General features: G+C 43.1%; 1 protein-coding gene across 3 annotated transcripts in view; it reads right to left on the bottom strand.

Annotated features, from left to right (window-relative positions):
- GFRA1 (GDNF family receptor alpha 1) overlaps positions 1–22,782 on the bottom strand; it is a 193,023-nt gene that overhangs the window by 159,066 nt on the left and 11,175 nt on the right. The gene's annotated exons all lie outside the window — the stretch shown is intronic.

Here is a 22,782-nt window from a genome sequence, read left to right as displayed (position 1 = left end):
GCACGCAGGCTTTTTGTGCTAAATGAGAACAGAGCTCAGACTATCTGATTGTCTTTGTTGTTGCCTTTCAAGGAAAATGCCTACAACCAGTTTCCTTTTTTCCCCTTCAGTGAAACTTTTAAAGTCCCTGGAAAAACTTCTAGTTACGGGAACCCATTCAATTCTCATCTGGCTCAGGTCAAACTCCTCTTAGTGAAATGAAGGAACAAATATACAGAAGAAACCAGCTCCCACTGGTGAGCAGAAATAGGGCCTCGAATCCTAAAATGTGGCCAGCCTTTTCCACCAGGGACAGGTGTTTCTGAATCCTGAGAATGTAGCTTAAACTTAGGACACAAAGCAAAAGAGACCTCGCTCAAGGGAGGTCCATTCATTTGGATCCAATTTAGCTAATTCTTCATAGACGTGGGCCTGTAAACCTAGCCATCGCCCTCTGGTAGATCACTCGGAGGCCTTGGGCAATGCATTTGTCTTCTTAATGTCCCTCTAGTATATACAAACATTCTGCATTGTAAATTACATTACTTACATACAAAAAATGTATTACTCAGGGCCACTGCATAGAGCCCTGAGGTGGAACAAGGACCTATGCCACTAATCTGGGGTGGAACTGAGAAACTCTCAATATTTGAGCACCAGATCCACTCAGTCAGGGATATCTACACCTCTCTCAGGGAGCAAATAGCCAAACCTAACGATACCCCCGGAACTGGTTTGCCAAGGCCAGTCAAAGGGAAGACAGGTGTTACTAAAATGGCCACTGCAGTTTGACCAAAAACTTAAGGGTTAGCTAGAGTATCCCCAGGCTGTTAAAGTGCCTATTTCTGATCCAAAAGTTTCTCTTCATAAGAAATGAGTCTCAGGGTGCATAGTCCCTCTTTCCCTAACAATGAATAAAATGGTGTTGACAACATCTAATTGGATATCCAAACACCTTGCTAAAGTCCTGCACCGAAAGCCTCTGAGCGCCGAGAAATACCATCACCACCCACCCCCAGTCCCTGGAAGATCCTACTTGTGGCTACCCCACATCGAGTGGGAGTGAGGGTCCATCACAGGGAGTGGGGGTCCAGCAACTGCCCCTCCCCAAAGCTGACGAATGTCCATTCCACCTGTTATTGACTGAAGGTCTGTGTTCCCCCAAAAGCCATATGTTGTATCCCTAACCGCCACTGCGATGGTATTTGGAAGTGGAGGCTTTGGGAAGTAATTAGGGTTAGATGAGGTCTTAAGGGTGAAGCCCTCATGATGGAATTAGTGCCCCTATAAGAAGAGATACCAGAGAGCTTGCCTTCTCTCTCATTCTCTGAGCCCACACGAAGAAGAGGTCATGTGAGCCCACAGCAGGATGGTGGTCACCCTCCTGCAGAAAAGAGGCCTCGGCATTCTGCCAGCACATTGATCTTGGACTCCAGCCTCCAGAACTGTGAGAAATAAACTTCTGTTGATCAAGCCACCCAGTCTACAGTACGTTGTTATGGCAGCCCCAGCAGACTAAGACACAGCCTCTCTGTGAGCTTTGTCACTGCCCTTCAGGACAAAGGTCACCTCTTTTCTAACCAAAATCACCTTTGCTTTGGCAATCACCATGAGTACATAATCAGCTGGCCACGAACGTGGGTGCCCCCAGCGCCCAGTGAGAATGACAACTCCAGTTCATGGTGCCCAAGGGGGTCTGTCCCACATTAGTGGGACCTGCACTGCCTGCCATGCCTTGCCAACTCTGCTCTGCCCCAATCACTTCCTTTCCACCCTGAAGCCAATGCCTTTGCCCAGAACCACAGAACTGGAAACAACTCCCTTTCAGCAGAGAAAGGAGCCTGGGGTGGAGGTTGTCAGTACCTTCTCAGATACAAAAGGGGAAAAGTGGATGCTGTTTTATATTTATAAAAATCACCAAGAAAGAACAAATCACTGTGAATAAAAGCTAAATTAATGTGGTTCCTGCCTCCCAGGAGGCAGGCAGTCTGAGAAAACACAGACCCAGAAAAAAATGATTAAAAGCAGGCAACTAATGAGAAATACTGAATAAATCCCCAATATATATACAAATTAAACATACACCATGTGTCTCCCATGTGAGGGAAGGGGCATCTGTTAGGATTAGAGGAGCAACTGTTAGGATTAAAGAGCACATTTATTTAATCAAGAAAGGAGTTGAAGAAGGAAAAGAGAAGTCATAGGTACAGTCTGGTCACCACACTCATGAGGTTCCCTGTCTTCCCCCCTCCCCTCAAAACACTGAGGTACAACCTCATCTGTGCTCCCAAAGCATTTCGTGTCTTCCCCCCCACAACACTGGTGTTTCCTGTGATTATCTGTCTTCTCCACTAAACAGGAAAAGTTTACTTCTTTTTACAACCGCGTTCCAACACTACCACCCCAACTGTGATAGTAAAAACATAACCTGAGTGCTTATTTTGAGCCATGTCCTTGGGATAAGAACTTTTAGTCCATTGTCTAAAGTTTGTTTGAATCCTCACAAACTTACGAGGTAATATATTTATATGGTTCAACAAATAAAACCATAAAAAGGTACATGATGAAAAGTCTCACTTCTACTCCTGTCCCCTATATGCCGAGTATCCATACTGCCCCCACATATAATTATCATTATTCTTAGTGTCTTACGTATCCATCCAGAGTTTCTTTATGTATACATAAGCCTCTTTTTTATAGATACAAAGCTAGCATATTCTATAAACTGCTCTGCATTTTGAAATTTTTACTTGGAGATCTTTATGTAAAAAGCTATCACACACTTTTTTATGGCTGTATTGTATTCCACTCTGTGGTTGAACCATAAAAATATTTAACCACACCTCTACGGATGGACACATGGTGTTTTTATTATTGTAATTTTACAGATGAGAAAACGGAGGCTCAGAGAGGTTAAGGGACTTGTTCAAAAATTACACAGCTGGTACGTGGCAGAGAAAAGATTCAAGCTGAAGTTGGTTAGAGTCCAACCTAGGCTCTTAAGCAATTTGCTATATTTACTGTCTGGCACAATGCCAGTTATGCAGCAGATACTCAATACATACTCGAATAGATTAATGAACCAACAAACTAAAGACGGGGGAAAAAAAAGCAAGAGAAGAGAGACTCTGCTCTTTCTTTTATACTTCCTGTTCTTTTTCCCTCTACATCCACACCCACCCACCCCTGTGTATTATCAATGCAGCAGAACAAAGAAGTTTTCAGCCATTCAGCATCCTGCAAAGACCTGGGTCCTGCCCAATCCTCACATTTAATCCCACCTAAATCCTGGATCAAGAACATCCTAGAATGTATGCAAGCTTTGCCTTTGCTGGCCAAAAGCCCCAAAGCTCTGTGCAGCAAGGTCACAAGGGAGTGGGAAAAGGGGGTTCCGGGGGGCAAGCAACACCTGTGCTTCAGTTCCCAGCATCACACCAACACATCGGAGCTGAGCGTCAGTGTGGATCAGACACCAACTTTCACTCCTCACTTGGGGGCTTGCCGTGCTGCTCTCCCTCAAGCAGGCAGACATCCTGGAAACCTTCAACTCCTTCCAAGTGTGCCATAAAGCTGACACACGGAGCCTCGTTTTTACTCTGTGTTTTACATTAGGCTCAGCCTTCCAATAAATTTAACACCGGAATTATACACAACATTAAGTGCATGCAAACCCAGATGATTTCTTCACAGGCTCTTTTGTGAGCAGCTGCTGGGAAGGTGCAGCGTTCGACAACAGGAAAGCCGTGTCTTTCAACGGGGCAGGCCCTGGGGAACACAGCCTGCAAGGTAACCTCCTGGTGACCTCGCAAGGTATCAGAAAGGTTTACTTCGTCTGACTTGTAAGTGTTAGAAGAACATTGCAAACTTTGCCATCTGCATTCAGCCTGCAAGCCCCTCAAAAGACATGGACCGTCTGCCTTCACAAGGGCCAGACTTCAAACAACTCAGAGTGTGCATGTCACGTATATTTACATATGTGACATACACCATTCCCGGTCCACCGTTTCTGTGTATGTTCCGTATACATATGGGATTTCTGCAGAGCAGGTGACTGATCAGAAAACACACACCTATCTTTCCTCTGACACTTTGCTGTCATGATGGATAATAAGAGATATTTATTTAACAAGGGCTCAGAATTACAACTTAATTGGTTGTAATCTGCTCAATGAAGGAATAATGTCCTCTGCAATTATACTAATCTAATCCATTTAATCTAAAATCTATGGGACATTACAGATTTTTCTGAAACAGAATATTTAAATCTCTTCCTCCACATTTAACTTTCAACTATGGATATGCTAAACAAATGGTCATTCCTTTTAAATGCTATTAATGTGATATTAAAAAAATCTATAATTTTTGCCCATGTTGAAGGCTAGCTTGTTAGCTATAGGATTAGCATTTGCAATTCCCCTAAAGTGAAAAACTTTTAAAGCTTATGTATTTGTTTCCAGTTCCCTCAACTGGGCTCACACCGAAATGTGCAGAATGGAAATCTCAAAGCAGGAATATCATGTCCAGCTACATTAGAAGCAAATGAGAAAATGCATTTTACCAAGGTGACCAGAGACAGAGAAATACACATCAATTAGCCAATCAATGAACAAACATGTTCATTTTCATTTGTGGGTTTCCATTTAAAACATTTATATGTATGGTCTTCCTAACACATCACGTTGATAAATTCTGTTCAAACAAAGCCTGTGTCTAAACACTGTTAGGCTTTGCGTGACTTGTATTTCTCAGGTTTCATATATAGTCAAAATGCAAATCACGACGGAAAAATTTCTTGACATTTTTGTTTTATAATTATTATTATCACAGTGAAATTCTAGTGGGGCTTTGCCAGATATATATCAGGGGTAAAAATCTTTTTAAAGTAAATCATTATAAAATCCCTTTCCTTTATACCATGTTGGAAGTGCAGTGTCTAAAGGTCTTTGGGGAAAATAAATAATGGAAATTTTGTTATTGATCTCATGCAGAGGCAGTGAATCTAATGAGTTATTGTTATTTTACCCACAGCAAATAGTATGAGGTCCAAAATAATAACATTCAATTAAAGAAAGCAAGCCAGATAGGATGGAAGATAAAAACATAACTTAACAATGAATTCCTTTCGCTACTTCCTAAATACTAATTTAGTCTGTTATATATTTAGAATGAAATTCTTTTTAAAAAGTAGTTTCCCATGCCACAGTAATAATTACAATTATTATTTATCTTGTGATAGACAAGTTATCATCTTCAACAAAAGGAAGTTGCCGATCTTCATTAAAAGATAATTTACACTTGGGTTTTTAAAAAAACTCTAACAACAAAAGCCTTTAACTGATAGCCAAGTCTTCTAGATTAACCAAAATTTTTGAGTTAAACCTGAACAAAACTATGAAAGCAATTGTGAATGTGTTGCACAACAGAGCCCTGTTAACATGGCTCCTCATGACATGAATCGAGGGTCCTCAGACTGAACAGTCACAACATGTCCCTCAGAGCTTAACTAGATCCAGGACATCACAGTAATTCGCAGAGGGACAAAGGACATCTGCAAGCAGGTGTTCATCCAGTTTCTCTATGATGTATTACAAAAAACGGGAAAACATTGCATTTTAAAATTCTATATCTGGTTCATCAAGCCACCAAGAAAATCCAAGTGGCTGTTGAGCTTTAGGAAGCAGCTGGTACAATCTTAAATCTTCAGGACAAAGCCCACACTGTTTCTCCACAGGCTGACCTAACGCACCCTCCTCTTACGCTCATCATGGTGGCCGAGCTGCTCCACTGCTCGGGTTCCTGCTGGGTGGGAAGATCTCCCGACACCACGCTCAATGGCTCCACTGCATCCCAGCTTCTCCCTTCCTGTAGCTCATCCCCCTACATGGTGAAAATTAACACCAGATCCTTGGCACCCATTATCTATTTTCTTTCTTATAAACAGTTACAAAATCGCACGTACGAAGAAACATTTTATAGAAGTGGACTTGTCTTAAAAAAGGGTTCGAGTCCTACCATTTCTCAAAAACCAAAGACTCTAAAGAGTAAACGAATCATTTTGAACCTTTGTGCTTGAAGAGCACCTTATATAACACTTGGGCAGAGGAAAAAGAAGGCCCCCGAGTATGTGGGAAACGACTAGAAAGGGTTCAACGTGAAGAATCCCTGCGCTATCTTCTCTCCACTCACCATATGGCACCACAGTTAACTGTGAACCATTCGCCCCTCAACTGCTTGCTGAAGGGAGAAACTAAACCTCACGTGTCTCTGCAACCTGGCATCCCACACGGTGCTTGGCATACAGTGGGCTGTCTAAGGAGTACGCGAATGGATGGCAGTTAACATCCAGAGTGCTCACTCTACTACCGGGATGATACAAAGCATTTGAATCTTCAAAACAGTCCTATTAGGTAGACACAATTAAGATCATTCCATTTTACAGATAATGAAACTGAGGCTTAAAGAGGTTACGATAACCCAGCTAAGACTTGTGGAGTCGGGATCTGAAACCAGATCATCTGCTCCAGACCCTGTGCTGTCAACTAATGTACAACATGCCTAACAGATGAATGAAACGGCCCTCAATCCTCAAAAACAAGCCCTTATTTTAGATGCACCTATTTTCACACAGTAGATACTTTAGAATTTCATAATACATTCGATTTCTAAAACGTGGGGTTTTGCAAGACAAAACTCTCGGATATCGAAGTGACAGTGTCTTTTGCCAGAAGAATGTAAAGAACTTTTAAAACCAACAACCAGGGGAGAAAACCAATTCACACATTTCCAAGAACCTGTCACCAAGAGGTTCATGGTCCCTGTGCTTTCGTCCAACTATCTTGTGAGCATTTCAAATTGCCTGGAAGAGACTGAGAAAACAGAGAGGCCTTGGAGAACCAAATCTGTCAAAACAAATCTCAACCACACGATTTCACAGTTCTTATGCTGCCTTCATTCTGAGGCAAAAATGCAGGGTCTCAGAAGCCTCCGAGCTGTGTGTCTGCATCATCTCCCTTCCCCATGTGAGCACCCTCACCTGATCCAAGCAGCAGTTCCACGAGTATTAATACTTATTGCCACATGATGCAGATGAGTCTGGGAACGGAATTAAAATGCATTGGCTGAGGTTCCACCTTGGCAGTAAACAGAGGTTCATCAGAAACAGGTACCATCTGGAACTGATGGGATGGTCAAATTGGATATTTTTCTAAACATGGAAGTATTTCCCATGCTACTTGTGATTTTTAGACACAGGTGGAGACTGAAAGCTTTTGTTATGTGCAGGATTGAGTAGCACTGGTTGGATGACTCCTCTATTTGTTCTAGAGGCTAGCTAGAAATGTCATGAGGTCCAGAAAGAAGTTTCAACACTAAGGTAGAAAAACCAACTGGCTACCCAACCATTCTCACTGGCAAGCAGCAAGTAATAGCCAAGAATCCTAAATGTGAGCTGAAGTACACAATCCCTAAGCGAGAGTTGAGATCTTGCAAAATGGTTATTTCCCAAAGGGAGCTATAAAAAAAAAAAAAAAAAGTTGTCAATCATAAAACAGCTGTGTTTACACATACAAAGTGAAGTGGAAAAACTCAGGCAATTACCCAGATGATTTTAATCAAAACATCCCCTCAACTGAAATATCCAGAAAATTGAAGATATAATACGGGGGATTCTTATTTTTTGGCTTGAATTATCCAGATAATTGCTTCATCTCCCCACTATTCTTGCTTAGACATAGCCTAAAATCTGTCCTGTGACTTGGCAATTAAAAGTACAATTATTTGCAGATGCACATACTTAGGGACACAGTGTCTATGGTTGCAATTATGTGCAGATGTAACTCAGCATAGACCAGAGTCAAGTCTAAAGTTTTGGAAGCCTATTTTGAAAATGGGTCTATAAACAGAGATAATTCCTTTTAAACTCAACCTGCTATAAAGAGGTCCCTTAAGCAGGTAATGACAGTTTGTCCCCAAAATACTAAACCATATATAGTAAAACATATCATAAAAGTACCGTACTTTGATTTTTTTTTATTTCAAAATATTAAGGAGGTACAAATGTTTTTGGTTACATGGATCATTTTTGTAATAATGCTTGAGTCCCGGCTATTGGTATGCCCATCACCCAAATAGTGTTCACAGTACCCATTAGGTTGGTTTATTGCCCTCTTCTCCCCTTCTCCCCGCTCCCCACCCCCCCGGTAGCTTTCCATGAGTTTTACTTCCCTCTGTGCACATGTGTGCTTGTCGGTTAGTTCCAATCTACTTTGATTTGATTTTGAGGAAAGAAGGCATCCACAAAAACAGAGTTTTTAATAACAAAGAGTCCCTGAAAAAAACTGCCCCCTTTTTTGCTTCAGAAACCACATTTACATCAAATACATTTTTTTCTTCTTTTTTGTTGTATGCATTTAAGGTGTACAACATGATGTTTTGATATATATAAACATAATGAAATGATTACCACAGTCAAGCAAATTAACATATCCATCTAACAGGTTTTATTTAGTCAACCAGAAGAACTACCTCCCTTCTAAATATCACTTCTTTTCATCTTGATTTTTGAATGATCTACTTTATCCCCCCTGCCAAAAAAAAATTTTCATCATTTTTCTTATGTGGCATTTAAAATCTTGCTATATTTATTTCCTATAAATTTAACTTATTTTTGAATATATCCTCCAACTATAGAATATATTCAAATATTTGTATCACAAAGGAGAAGCAGAGAATGCCACTAACTCAAATTCAGCCCCAAACCATAAATTCATTTTAATTAAAGATATTTGATAAGCACCCATGCTGAAAGAAATGAAGAGGGGAGGGAGGGCACCAAAAAAAAAAAAAAAAAAGAATTATCTTTTACAGAGAAATTAAAAATCGCAGGAAGAATTTAATAACCCAGGAAGGTCTCTAGAAACCTTTTATCTAAGCATGCTGCATAAATTTGGTACTTCTCATTTCTGGTCAGTATGGTAACCTGAAGTAATATAGGTATACAGATACCCCTCTTCATCCTTCCAAAAAAAAAAAAAAAAAGGAAAGAGAAAACAGAGAAAATACTAAATGTAATATGACAAAAAAATTTTTTTTGAAAACAAGAAAAAACTGGAGAACTGGGCACATAACTATAAGGCAATAATTTTCAACCTGGGATGCACATTTAGAATCACCTGGGAGCTTTAGAAGACTCTCTCTAGGGGCGGGGTCCAGGTGTCAGGATACCAGAGCTCCCAGGTGATTCTACTATGCAGCCCGTCTTGAGAACCACTGTGACAAGGCCATGAGGGAGCAGCCACCGTAGTCACAGGCTCTTGTCCAGGAAACTCTCACAGAGCTCCCTGCATAAAACCAGTGGCTCAGAAGATACACGTCTTGAAAACAGGCCCAAAGTGTCTTTGCTCACCAGCCTGGGGACAGCAAACAGAAAGAAACGCGAATCTTCTAAGAGTGCAGTCCCAAGGACATTCCCCCATGGTGTGAGGAATTCACTTAAAAATGGCTCTGCACCCATGAAACCTGCAAGGCCCCGGCAAGAAAATATAGACAAGGTTGCCTTAAAGACACGATGTAGGACTCCTAGGGAAAGTCATTGTCACTAAAGATGAACTTACAGTTGAAATACTAAAACACATAACAACAAATGGCCTTGATAGAGTCCTCAGGAGCAACACATGGGAGAAAGAGATTACAGGTAAATCTGAAAAGAGGCTTTAAAATAAGTATGTTCAGTGAGATAGAGAAGAAATCGAAACCACAAGAACACATCTCATCAAAAATAAGAGGACTTTTTAAAAGATATAGGAATTCTAAAACTAAAATATATAGGTGCTTAAGTAAGTAACTCAATATATGTGTTCAATGAAACATACAAGAAGACGGAATTAAAGACCAGGAAGACAGACCCGAACACCTTACCCACAACGTACATCAGAGAAGTACAGAAATGGAAAATATGAATCCAAAGTTATGAGAAATGGAGTAAAGAATAAGAAACTCTGTCTGACAGAAGTTCAAAAGGAAGAGAATCGAAAGAATAAAGAAGTATTAGAAGAGATAATCAGAACTAAACAAAAACACAAGTATTCACGTAGGAAAAAAAATTACACTTCATGCCAAACAGGAGAAATTTAAAAAACAAAAAACCATGCCTAAATATCAGTGAAATCAGTAAACAGAAAACAACAGGAAAACCTTGAAGTATTAGAAAGAAAGAAAACTGAAAAAATAGCACAAAGAAACAATAGTTAAACATAACAGACTTTGCATCAGCAACAACAGATGCCAGCTGGCAGTGGAATAATATCGTAAAAATGCTAAAAGAAAATAATTGCCAAACTAGAATATTATACCCGAGTAAATTATTATTCAAAAATGAAGAGTAAATAAAGACATTTTCAAATGCAAAGACGCAGTGAAACACATATCTGAAAAAGGGTTTGTATCCAAAATAAGCAACGACCTTCTAAAACTTAACAGTAACTCAGTTTTAAAAATGGGTAAAAGATCTAAACAGACATCTTACCGAAGAAGATACACAGATGGCAAATAAGCATATGAAAAGATGTTCAGCATCATATGTCATCAGGGAATTGCAAAATAAAATAAAACAACCATGAGATCCAACTATACACCTATTGGAATGGCTACAATCCAAAACCCTGACTCCAAAACCCTGACGATACCAAATGCTGATGTGCAGGCAGAGCACCAGGAACTGTTCACTCACGGCCAGTGGGAACGCAAGACAGTGCAGCCACTTGGAAAGATAGTCTTGGTAGTTTTTACAAAGCCAAACATAGATTTAAAATACGATCCAGTGAGCACACTGCTAGGTATTTACCCAACTGAGTCAATAACTTAGGTCCACACAAAGAAAATGGAACACAAATGTTAAAACTGTATTCATGATCTCCCAAAACTGAAAGCAGCCAAAACTGGAAGGAGCACATCCTTCAGTGGGTGAATGGATAAACAAACTGTGGTACATCCATACAATGTAACACAATTACCCAGCCATTGAAAGAAGGGAACTACCAAGCCACAAAAAGAAACTTTAAGTGCATATTGCTAAGTGAAAGAAACCAGTCTGCAAGGCTGTGTGATTCCAATCATATCACGTTCTGTAAAAGGCAAAACTACAGGGGCAGTAAAAAGATCAGTGGTTGCCAGCAACTCAGGGGAAGAGGAAGGATACACAGGTGAAGCCTGGGGGATTTTTAAGGCAGGGAAACTATTCTGTATGATACTGTAACGGTGGAAACATGCCCTTATATATGTCAAAATTCATAAACTGTATAACATAAAGAGAAAAGTGAATGCAAACTGTTGACTTGGATTAATAGTAACATATCAGTACTGACTCATTAACTGTAACAAATATGCCACACTAAAGCAAGATGCGAATAATAGGAGAAATTGTTGGGGCAAAGGGTATATGGTAATGCTCTATACTATATGCTCAATTTTTCTGTAGATCTAAAACTGTTCTAAAAAATATATTCTTATAATTAGAAAAAGGAAAAGAAAAAAGACAATGATTACTGTGCATAGACGCTTTATGAAATAACTATTAAAAGATAAGCATCAGCAAAAATGACACTCAATCCAGAGAGATAAACAATGAAGTGGGTTAATGTTAATAGTAAACTAAAAGATGTAGTGACTCTTTAAAAGCAAAAACTAACTTCGAAGGATTTAAAAACAAGGTGAAAATGTGCATCCCCTTGTATGGTATGTGAATTATATCTCAATAAAGCTGTTACCAAAAAAAATGTGCATGCCTCATAACCCAGTAATTCTATTTCTAATTATAAATTCCCCCTATATGTGCAGAGAGACCAGAGTAAGAACATTACTGCAGCATTATTTGTAATTTCAAAAACAAGTAAATGATCTAAATGTCCAACAGGAGTGGAATATTGTTCACGGAAATATGTATGATAAAGCATAAAATGAAGACAGGATGATCGACAGCTCCATGAACACTGAATTCTGGAGAGGCAGAGATGTTCAGATGAGCAAAAGACATTTCAAAGTTAACATGTCCAAAATAAATCTAAGTTTACACTTTCTGAAGCAGAAATATCACTCATCACCTCCGCCCCCTGCCATCTTCCCCACCTTGGAAAATGGTGCTATCATTCACCCAGGTAAATGACAGCACCAAAAACTCCTAGAAGTCATCCTTGGCTTCTCTCCTATTTTCACCCCCATCCCCATCCATCAGTACATCCTGTGGGGCCCTTGAATCACTAACCCACATGCGAGCCCCTATTGGCTCCGGAGTTAAGGCTGCAACAGCCTTCATTTTCTGCTTCTCCTCTCGCATGTCTACAGTCAAGAGAGTCTTGTAAAACATAAATAAGATCATGACATTATCCTCTTCCACTCCTGTAGTCCCTCCGAGAGCTCTGCATCACACTTGCAACAAAACCTGAAGTCAGCCACTTCTGGGCCCAGGCTGGCTCTTCCAGCCCCCACTTGCTTGGTTGCGTTCCACTTGTCATCCAGCTCCTTGGACCACCTGGCTCTTTCCACCGTAGTCTGGGCACTGGCTGGTCCCTCAATCCCAAATGCTCTTTACTAGCCTTCACAAGACATGTGACCCTCATTTCGCTGTGTCAAATGTCTCACCAGAAAGAGTTTCCTCTATCTGAAATAGTCCCCAGCCCTTCATTCTCCACCTTCTCCCCTCCTCTGCTTGTCTTTATTACACACTGACTTATCACGTCTCCCCCTCAGCAGAACATAGGCTGCACGAGGGCAAGGATTTTTCTGGCTTGTTCCTCACCGTATCCCCAAAATCCTACCCCAGAGAAGATACTCAGAAAATACTTGTAGCATGAACCACGTATGCAACGATAACTTTAAGTAGACTTCAACTTTACCTATAATAGTTCCTTTCTAAAAAGATAGGAGGGAAACAGTTACATCAGTTCATTCTGGGTGATGCATACACAGGTCTTTGCTGCAGTCCTCTTGACTTTTTGGATATTTGACATGAAAGCATAATCCCCAGACAACTGGGGAGCCCACTGTGTGTTCTACAGGCAGAATCCGCCCAGATCTGCAGTCCTGCACTTTTTCCAGAATGTGGCCTGGGTGGGCAGGGGGAGTGGGGAGAGCGAGGCAGCAGCCTCAGAGCTGGAGACCATGGGCTCCTGGGGCTTTGCCTTCCACTTGCTATGAGGCTGGCGCAAGTCACCTCCAACCTCCAGGCCTGAGCTGCATCTCCAACATGCCAGCCCCTCTCTAATCAAGGGGAAGAGAAGTGGCTGTTCCTTTCCCTGAAGCTTTAAGGGGCATGAAGGGGATGCTCTGGGAGGAGATGCGGCCGGCCTCAAGATGACCTCAAATCTCCAACAGGTAGACAGCCACTGACAATTCACGTGTCACCTTCTACGGTTTAACCAAAAGGTCCCTCAGGCTCCTTCTGGTTCCACAGTGCTAAACTTATTATTGTTTCAAATTGTCTTGAATCCATTCTCTTCCCACAGCTGAAGGAAAGTTAAAACAGCCGAAAGCAACTTGCTTTTGAGCTGTGGAGCTTGCAAAGCATTTTGCATGTGTCATCTCCTACAAGCCTGCCAACAAGTCTACAAAGTACCTAGAGCAGATATGACTACAACCCTCATTTCACAGTCGAGGAAACCAAGGCTGGGAGTGTTAAGGGGCCAGCCTAAGAGAATGGGGTTCTCTTTGTAAAACAAGTGAATTAAATCTCTAATATGCCAGCACTTGTGCTCTGGGGCCTTTTGTCCCCAGCTGGGTATAGTTGGTCCTTCTCAAATGTGACAATGACGACAGTGGGCTGAGAAAATCATGCAGGCCCCACAGATCCTGCCACGGTGCATTCCAAGGTTTAGGTGCCCAGGCCAAGTCTGCAGGCCTGTGCCACAGCTGCCACATGCCCCTGACCTCTCCGGCCACTTCCTAACCAGCCCGAGATGACTTGCCCTGTCTCACCTCACACTGGCCTCTCTGGCTGCTCCTTGATACCACGCAACCTTGGCCTTTACTCCTGGAGGCTGGCGGGGAGGCCAAATCGGCCATCGTCTGCATCCCACACACAGATTCACAAGGAGAAGCCACTGTCAGAGTTTAGAAAGCAAAAACGCCAAAGTCACTTGGATGGTGGGGCAGAGGTCTGAGAAGGGGCCCCGGATGCAGAACGGAGGCTGAGACCAGGAGAAGGTTCGGGAATGGGCAGGCGGGGAGGCAGGGAGGTCCTGTGTTGTAGAAGGCAGCTCAGAGGACACGGACAACAGTATGAATTCTTTTTTTTTTTTTTTTTTAACTATTACCAAATATAAAACCCTGAGTACAGATTTTTCTATTTTAGGGTTTTCTAAACAAGATTTAACTTTGTGAGTGTTTTCCATCTAGGGTACATATTTTCCAAGCATTTCCGGCCTACATCAGAGTGCTTATCTAAAAAGTTGTTTTGTTCTGCTCTTAATGGGAAAATTCTACATTCAACTCAGACTACTCATCCTGCCTGTGAACGCACGAGCACTCGCCCTGCCTCAGTCTGCAAGGCTCGCGCGCAATATGAGCAGCAGGCCGGAGCTGCTTGAGAGCCATTGCTGAAAGGCTGTTTCTACTGCGTCGACCGCACTTTCTCCTAATGAAGGGTGAGGACGTGGAGGACCAGGTCAACGGCTGCCCCTACGCTCAGGGTGCAATGGCATCAGCTCCGCCAGGCTGCAGGAATGTTTGGGAGAACTTAGCAACTGTAAGGCATGGCTGCAGGTGATAACAAGTGAGGTACACAGCTGGCGCCTATTGCATGGTGGGGCTGTTTTGTTTTATAGGCAAACCAGGTGACCGATCGTCATGCATCTCAGGATGGCAAGTACAAATGCATTGAGAGGGTTCCAGACATGGCCACAAAGTCTGAGATGCACCCTCACCCCTCACCACGTCTACCCTGGAAAACTGGACAAACACAGGGACCACCCGCCCTCCCAGGGTGCCGTGAAATGTCTTGAGGCCTATGAGCAAGTTCTTGCTTTCTAGTTAGAGCTTCTGTCATTGTGAGGCCCGTCTACATTGGGTGATACACTTTGACACATTGTCTCACAACACCGATCCTGTCGCCACAATAACTCTGCACGGTAGACATTATCCACATCTTACAAATCATGAAACTGAGACTTACAGCTGTTAAACAACTTGCCTAAGTTATCAAAGAATGAAGTCAGGATGCAAACCCAGGTCTGATTCCAACTATACATCCTTTCCACTATGGCACTGCTTCCTCCAAAATATAAAAATATCTCCCTACAATTCTAATATGCCTCTTCCTCGTTCCCCGGGTTTCAGAGAAAAGGCAGAGAAGGCAAGTTCAATATGGACCATGTTTGAGTTACGGCCAGGATATCTGGGTGGATCTATCCAGCAGGCAGCTGGAAAGATACATTCTAAAGGAGGGCTCCTCAAAATTGAGAGTTCAAAGACTTCAGGGAACACATCCATCAGTTCCCAGGGGGCCTCTGAACCCCACACAGAAACTGCAGGGCTGCAGGTCAAGGGCACCCAGGTGGAAGCAAAGGCCACAGGGCACCAAGATCCCTGGAGGGCTCTGCAGTCAGCCCAGCCGGCCAGGGCAGGCACTGGACAGACTAAACCAGGGTCAAGGACACAGAAGCATTGATGAAAACTTCTGGCCAAGTCCAGGGCCTTCTTCCTAAGCCTCTCTAAAATAGGAAAGATGTAATTTTTTCTATTCAAATACAAAATGATACCTAGACCAGAAGTAGCTGAGAACCCGTCTTGCATCTAGCTGCTTTTTGTTCTTGACCGAACAATCAGAAAGGCAACAAGCAGGGTAGCATGCAAGAAGCTAGGCCTTCTGAGTTGGACAAACTAGCCTCAAATTCAGGATCTGCCACCAGTGAGCTGTGTGGTCATAGGTAGGTCACTCGATTTCTTTGAGTTTTTAGGTTTCCTCTTAAGTAAAATGTGAATAATAATTCCCATCCTCACTCCAGGCTAAAACTTGGGGCTTTTATGAGGATTAAATGAAAAAGTCTATGAAAGCATCTCATACCCTACTCATGGGCACCCAGCAGAGATTTCGAAATTAATGTTCTTTCACAACTGCTCTTTGGCACCCACAGCCAGCTTTGACTCTGACCTCAGGGCCGGGACTCGAGGCAGAGGCATCCCAAAACACGTCCCTGGGGAAGCACCACAGCTACACCTTCAAGCCTGAAGAAGGTTTCCACGGAAATCCTGACCCTCGCGGGCAGTGCCTATTTCCCTAAGGAGGTTCCTTATCACAGGAAGGGTATCCCGGAGCCAAATCCTTAGCAAATGTCCACACGACCAACCAGCCAGCATTCAAAAAAGCAGCTGCCGCCAAACCCCGAAGGCAGTCATTTCCAGGCCATGCCCTTCTATGAGAGGATTCTAGAGGGATCTCAGACCCAGACAGACGGGACTGAGATAAATGGGTGGCACTCAAGAATTCTGACCCTCACCTGACCCCATGCACAAGATAGTAGCAGTTAAGTTCGCTTTCTCCACAGAGTGACACAGCCACCAACAGCTGTCGAATGTCAAAAGCAAGGCTGCTTGGCTCTAAGTTACCCCTCCTCCACTGGAAGAGGAAAAAAACCACATTTCTGGGTGTCTGCTTCTTTACATTTTGCTTATGAGGAACAAATGTCGGCAAGATATAGGATACACTGCTCTGTTTGCCACCAAAATGCACAGAACATAATTTTATATGAAGCTACGCCCGCTTAATTGTGATGCATTAAGTATTATGTTCATTGTTTCTGAAACTGGGTAGAAATGAATAATTTATTTCAGACAAAGGAAACTCTTGAATATGAAATGCTTCATCTTTTAAAATTACAATTTGGAAGGCAAGAATGAAAAAATACCCATAGCCAGTGAACCTTACACTACTAATAGAAAACAATGCTTCAACTGTTTCTACTTTGTTTGCAAACATTGCATTTTTTAAACATTCTTAAGAACAATCAGGAAAAAAACCACTAGGTTTTCACCATGCTCACATCTGCTCAACACAGGGCTAGCATGGCCAATATTAATTTTCTGTGCTGGCTGGGTAAAGCCCTTTCCTCTCCCACCGTTGTCTGTTGGCTTACCTTGAATCTACACCCCACATCCCCGCAGCCCAGTCTCTGCCGCCTCCTTCTAGAACTCTCTTTCAGGAATCGCTTCCCGTCTCCTTCTCTCCTCTATCTCCATGGCTTCTCACTCTGCTCTGCACTTTCTTGTTCATCACCGTCTCCCCAGCAACTAGCACAATGCCTGGCACATGGTAAGTTCTCAAAGGATGTGAGCTACCGCTGTTTTTAAGAGTAGACAGTCGATGTTTTAGACTGAATCGAATTGGTGATTATCACTTCCGGTGTGGATATTGGTGTTTTTTTTTTTTTCTTTGCTGAGCAGAAGAAATCTACGTGCACTCGGATAATCTACTATTTCTGTTTGGTGCTAATAAACTGGGGGAGGAGGAAGGGAGTTCAAATGCGTGTAAGAGGAAGGCACTGGCAGTCACCCACCCACCCACTGTGTCCTGAGCGGTTCAGGAGGCCTAAAACACATGAAATATTCTCTAAGTGTGACCTCAGCAACCCTATGGACTGGATTATATCATTATCCCCATTTATGAAGAGGACCTAGAACGCTGTAAGTCACTGTTTCCCTGCAGTCCCACAGCTAGTCACTGCTGCAACAATGGGGAATTCAGATCTGGGTGTGCCTAACTCCAAGACTTTTGCCCTGACTTTTGCTCTTTACCACTGTGCTATTCCACGTCCCATAATCTCCTGGGATCACAGGGGCCTCATCCTCTGCCCCTCCCCAGACCCATCCCAATCTCTGGAATGAATGGTAGAGCCTGTCCTAGGAAGTGCTGCCTGGCTCTGGGTGCGTCCTCCCCGGGGTCAACAATACCATCACCACAATGCTATAAACACGCCGCGGGCCCAAGGAAGGACGCACAGAGAGGGTTCCGAAATAGCCGTATTAAGCGCTGGCTTGCAGGCCCACAGCCTCCCCTCCCTCCTCACCCTTCCTCCAGGGCGGGTGTGCCCTGGGGTGAGTGGGCATTGCTTTCAATTAAGACAACTTAATTTAGAACCTTCGAGTTTTTTACTCAGACATCCTCTTGCGAAATGTTCTGAATCAAGTTGAGAATTTGGCACAGAAAACATCCAAAAGAGACAGAAGACTGGGGAGCCGGAAGAAGAAAAGAGTAAACAGAAAATAAGAGAAAGAACAAGCCCATACATCGAGTCCTCCCAACAGGCACTACCAGACAGGGTTCCAGAAGTCCAGGAAAGGCCGGGCAGTGCCAGCCCTCTCTGCAGGAAGACAGTGCTGGCCTGGGGAGCCAAACCCCCCACATCTGAACCACTGTCCCCAAGTGAGAGAACAAAAGCCCACCCTGAGCCCAGGAGAGAGGACAGTGCTGGGGTTGGGGTCCCACAGAAAGGCAGGTGGGCTGCCATTCCTCTTGCGGGTCCAGAACATCCACATCCCCACTGCCCGCCAGGCGAGGCCTCCTTTCACCAGCCACGTCACTCCGTGTCCATGGGGCCCCACTGAACAACCGTCAGAGACCCCTTCTCTCCTACCACAAGCCAAAATGCCTCCTAGCGTCCAAGGCCCTTCATGACCTGGTCCCAGATGACCTGGCTTCCTGCATTTATCCCCGCTGGCACCTGTCTGCTCTGCTGTCCTTCTGCTCCACAAGAGTCCTCACCGCCTTCCCAGGACCACCCAGGGAGGCCCGGGCAACCTCACTGACTCCTGCGCCTCTGCCCGCCCTGCCCTCAGCACCCAGATGGCAGGCTCTGCGCGCTCGGCCTTTGCGTTCTGGAGCCTGGCGCACTCTTCTCCCCGAGAGAAGGCAAGTCTGGAAGGGAGGGACTCGAACTTGACCCACACCTGCTCTGTCTCCACCAGGAGCTGAGGCTCACAGTACAGTGCTCCTGGCCTCATTGTTTGCTTCTCCAGAAGGTACCTTCTATGATGATGGGTTGCTCACTCACAACAGGCCTTATGTCCTTCGCTAGTCTAGAAGCATCCAGAGCCCCTATGTGTGCTTTTACGACACAAAACTATATTAAGTCAAACTGTCTGCAATTTCTGCTATCCTACCATATTGACCTACTAAAATGGCGATTTCATATGATTCAATCTAAAAATGCCAGCAATGCCAAGGCAAATTAGCCATCCCCCTCCCCAGTTCTACTCTGACAAAGGCTGAGCCCCTGGGTGTGGCAAACCTGCCTCCCTGCTCAGCTCTTCCTCCACCACGCCTCAAACCTGCAGCCCCAACCACAGCAAACAGCCCATTAGCACCTCACCGCCCCTGCTGCTGCTTCTGCCTGGAATGCTCTCCTTCCCAAACTCCTATCCATTCCATAAAACCCAGCTCAAAAGTCCCCTTCAGCAAGATTCTCTGACCTACAAGTCCATCCGTCAGTTATTTCCCGCCTTAGGGCCACTTCTGAGCTTTGTATAGAGTTCAATTCACTCATCATAATTTATTTTGTTTATCCCTAAAACAAAAAAAGGGGAAATTTTTAGAAGACAATTCCTATTTACCTCTGAATCACCTAGGCCTCCCACTTTGCTCATAGTAAGTTCTCACTAAGTATCTGATGAATGAACTTGGCAAGAATGAAATTCTACTACATTGAAAAACTAAAAACTCACAGAGGTCACAGAAACTGACCAATTCTTCATTCTACAATAGATAAATATATGTATTTTATTAATAGATATAAAATATACACAATATGTAATGTTATATATGTTACATATGTTAATATACCATATCACTCAGTAAAAATAAGTCTCATAATCCTTGTGCAGTTTGTGCACTGAACTTTTGTGGGATATTTTCCCTGTTACTACATGCAAATGAATAGTACGGTGTGCATTCTGGAACCAGACTTCCCGGGTGAGAATGCTGGCTCTACCACTTCTTAGCTGTGTGCCCCCAGAGAAGTTTCTTACTTGGGCCGCAGTTTTCCTATCCACCAAGTGGGGCTAAGAGCACCTCTACTAAAGAAGGATTAAACAAGTTATTATATGCCAAACATCTAGCTCACTGCCTCTCACAGATGTTGTAGTTACGATTTTTCCTCCTCTTTAGGTATCCTGGAGAGGAAAATCATTTCCTGTTGGGAGTATGGAGAGTATGGGAGTATGGGAGAGTTTCAGCCTGGTCCATTCCTTTTCCCATTCAAATGCCACTTGCCATTCTCAAGCTTGGGAGAATACAGCAGCTTCATTGAGGACTCTCTGGAATTCAGGGATCTCCTGGTATCTTCTTCATCAAGAGTTTATTCAAAACTCCCGTAGTAACAGGGATCAATGAAACATTTCATAAACATGGGCTTTAAGAAACCTGCTGGCCTATTCCAACAACGAATGCAATCAATACTCATTTTCATACATTATTAACTGTATGCAAAACGATAATGTGCAAAGGGCAACACACATAACAGTCGTCGCGGTGCTGCCTAGACGATTCGCAGGGACGTAAAGGAGAGCGGTGCCAGCATGGTGGAAGACAAATGAATAGCATCTTAGGTCACCTTAAAGCGGGACTAAACTATGTATTCCTTTCTTTACCACTGTGTAATGCTATTTATATGACAACATGACAAAAAATGGCCCTAGGCATTCTGCTCCACTTTAGAAGCCTTCCATCTCACACTGAAATGAAAACAGATACAATCCAGAAATTGCTTCTTTGGTTAATATTTCTGCAGTTCCGCAGGAACGGTTTTAATAGCATGCGTGTTCTGGATTTCAGTTGTCAATTAAGAACCCATCAGAATGCGGGGCTAAATATTAAAATAATAGGAACTGGTTTATATTCCAACTTGAAAGGCCCTTTGTCAAACCGTGTTTTAAGGTGGAAGACCGAGGAGGAGAAGCTGGGAATTAAGGAGGGAGAAAGGGACTAGATATCACCTTCTGAAAAAAGGACCTAGGTCTGTGCTTAAAATTTCATCACGTAACAGTCGAAAGAGCACAGGTTTTGGAGTCACAGGAACAAGATGTGAGTCAGAGCTCTTCCATGTATCAGCTGTGTGGCTCTGAGAAAGTTACTCGACCTCTCTGAGTCCAAGTTTCCTCCTCAGAAATCAGAGGGCACAATATCTATCTTTTTTTTGCATGATGAAGGACCAAAAGGAAGTATAGACCCTGAACAGGCAGCAGACTCACAGCAGGGGCTCCCCCAGAGGGACTCCTCTCCCCATACTCACCTCCTCTTTCAAGAGACTGTATGTACGCTTGGAGAATACAGTTCTGGAATGGGCAGAGTTCCAAAGGGAACTGCGGTTTGACCAAAAATAGGCCATTTGACCAAATGATTAAAAGTCTGTCATATGCTAATGCTCAGACAGGGCGGACCTTGGGCCAATTTAGGAGGAGTAAATTGCAATTGATTTTCGAAGAAATTGCTTGTTCTCTTGCCTTTCCTCAGCTGTGTCACACTCTCTCACACACAGCTGCCTTTGTCACAGCCAGGACCAACTGAAACACGTGTCAAGGAAGAGCTTTTTGAAGCAAGATATTTGAGTGTCCACACTTACACACAGTATAAATACACGCACGCATGAGCCGGCAGATATGGAAACCCATCTCTATCTGTGCGTGTATGTCCGTGTTTATGTAGATGCTTTAGAGGGTTCGTATTTAGAAAGAATTCCGCCACCGCAGCCATATCCTTCTGTATGTTCTGCAAATCCCTCTGTGGTTGGAGAGCTATCTTGAGTCATTTTTATTTTTATGACACCCTACTATTTGAAGAAAGATCACAGAAGAACACACCCCTAAAATCTTCTCTCCATACACCCAGCACCCCTGTCTATGTAAATCCTGGATTTGAAAAGAAAATGGTTAAAAGATCGCAGAAGATAAAAAATCATAATAATAAAGGTTAACAATGGCTGCTTTCACCCCTAACTTCTGATACGGTGATGGACCCTCTTAGAACATTAATTAGAATGGAAAGGAAGATGAAAGAAATGCCCAGGGGACATAATAAATGAGCCCCTTATGCAGATTACCCATTCATTTTCATCACTGACCCAGCTAGTTGAGTCTCTAAATTACGGGAAGTGGTTAGCTTCTTTAACAAAAAAATTCCAGATGAAAGATTAATTTTTTTTTTTTTAAATCTGAGGGCCGGGAGGGCTTAAAGCAACAAATAATTTCTCATTTTTCCTTGCAGACAACCCTGAAGGGGGCCAAAAAAAAAAAATGAAAATTAGTGTGCCAGCCACTAGTTCCTATCACCAGAGACCTATTAATTAACCCTTGCTCCAAAACAATGGGCAAATATTCCCTCAACTGAAGTCAATGGCTGTGGCTGTCCCCCTAACTGCCAGAGAAACAAAAGAAACCAAGCATGGAATCCTAAACGCGCACAGCCCCGAACAGGTGAAGGACTACCGCACCGAGGGGCAATGGCCAGGATAGGGAGAGTTTCAAATATCAATTTAAAACCAAACACACACCTAATTTTACTTGTCATCACTGTCCCAGACAATTTATGGCCTATTGTCCTATAAATTTCTGAAACTCTCAGTTTTCTTATCAGTAAAATAAGGGGATTGGACTAGAATGACCTCCAAAAGTCCTACTGCACCTATGATCCAGTGATTTTATTTATCCCTTTGTAAAACAAACAAGCACTTCCGATCGTTTCATTTATTTAAATATAATCGTATGGCATGCACTGTATCTGCTGAACCCACTCTTAGCTTCAGTTTAACTTTATTACTCTCATTTCCC

The sequence above is a fragment of the Propithecus coquereli genome, unplaced genomic scaffold, assembly GCF_000956105.1.
Source record: "Propithecus coquereli isolate 6110/MARCELLA unplaced genomic scaffold, Pcoq_1.0 Scaffold84, whole genome shotgun sequence".
Classification (NCBI taxonomy): domain Eukaryota; kingdom Metazoa; phylum Chordata; class Mammalia; order Primates; family Indriidae; genus Propithecus; species Propithecus coquereli.
This window is presented reverse-complemented; position numbering and strand designations above follow the sequence as displayed.